The following is a 1,603-nucleotide window of genomic DNA, read 5'->3' as shown; positions in this document are numbered from 1 at the left end:
TACAGCCAACGTTACAAATAGGCAGCGTTGTGTTTATTTCTGCAGGGGATCACGTTTTTCTTAGACTGGGATACACAGCACCTCCTTAATGCACGTCGGTTCATTATTAATGCACATATTGAAGACATGAAAGTGCTCTTTTCAAATGCGGTGATTAATGCCAAGTGTCGAGTAGTTTTATATGCTACAAGGCCGCCATGGTTAGTGACACTGGGATAGAGATGTGGCGCAAAAGCTGGAAGGATATTGATTGATGTCGATTAAAAGACGAGTGCACTAGTGAATGGCATCTGTGAAAGATTGAATGGCATCCCCTGGAGGCTGTAGAATTGAGGGAGGTCGACGGCAAGGCGGAGAAGATGGTTCTGTCGGTGTTTGGTTACGGTTCCATAATATGAAAGGCGGGTTTCCACTATGACAAACAACGAGTTGGTTTCATCAAAGGCTACCGTCGTCTTTTCCATCAAGGGAGCACAGACCATAGAGGAACCCCTGCCAATCCCGGCAGGACTGTTACACTCGAGCCTCACGATGGTCACATCAGTCGAGGCGTTGCTTACAGGGTTTCTGGACAGGAAGCTGAAGATATTGCTTTATCTTATCTAGAAGAGAAAGAGAAGGAATATGATTAAAAGGCCTACGTTGATTTCTATTTTGAAGAGGATTCAACAGAGCCAGTTATATCTGGAGTCCCTGTGTTCATTGCATCAACAGACAAGAATTCGAATAAAAATTACCTGGGCCCTGTACCATTGGAAATGATGGCTCATCAAATTGTTGGAGCTGTGAGTCCTTCCGGGCCTAACATTGAATATCTCTTTAACTAGAGACAGTTTTACTTGAGATAGGTTGCAATGATAGTCACGTGACAGACCTCGCAAATGCAGTTAGGAAAGTATTAACATGCAAAGATGGAGATGCTACTTCAAATGGAGATGCAAAAGTACTGAACTTCAGTGTGAACTTCAGCAATTTGTTGTCTTATTCACGAGATTGCTTTAAAGGATATTTTGCCGAGCCTTTTGAGTACTATAACATGCGCTGCCTCAATCTAGAATATCTCATTTGTGATTGAAGTGAATCATAGGATGTGGGGATAGTCTCTTTGTGGGGTTATGTTATCTAACAGCATATGCTCCCTTTGGATACTATTATTAAAGCGATGCCATTGGAATTGTTTCTGCAAGTCATTGGGTTTATGAAGAAAATTGCAGATTTGGTTGAAAGTTGTAAGCATAAAGTTTGCCTACGTAACCTCCCGGATAAAGAATTTAACAGTCTTATGGAGATACATGCAACTGGTCGTCTTTCTTAGTTCATTAATGTAAAAAGGCATTTAAAGTTACCCTGCCTTGTGATGGTCAGATGAAGTGGAATAGAGGATGTTGACACAGCTCCACTAGCTGTTCTGACCTATGCTATGGAGCTCAAAATTTACCTTGAAAAGCCTGAACCTCGTGCAATTACTTCATTGGTAGTCTAAGCATTCAATGTTGAAATTTTCCAGCAGTCTCTTTCCATCTATATTTGACATTAGAGAATGGAATTTTTGAGAAGGGACACAGCCATCTATAATAGATGCTTCAAGAGATCAACGCGCACT

At 41.4% G+C, this 1,603-nt stretch overlaps 1 pseudogene; it reads left to right on the top strand.

Moving 5' to 3' along the window:
• The first annotated feature begins 359 nt into the window (after positions 1–359).
• On the top strand, positions 360–1,075 carry LOC149161016 (gamma-glutamylcyclotransferase 2-3 pseudogene; annotated as a pseudogene).
• Positions 1,076–1,603: the final 528 nt, after the last annotated feature.

Source organism: Pinus tabuliformis, chromosome 5_2 (assembly GCF_031772625.1).
Source record: "Pinus tabuliformis cultivar Carrire ecotype Pingquan chromosome 5_2, CPIR1, whole genome shotgun sequence".
NCBI lineage: Eukaryota > Viridiplantae > Streptophyta > Pinopsida > Pinales > Pinaceae > Pinus > Pinus tabuliformis.
This window is presented reverse-complemented; position numbering and strand designations above follow the sequence as displayed.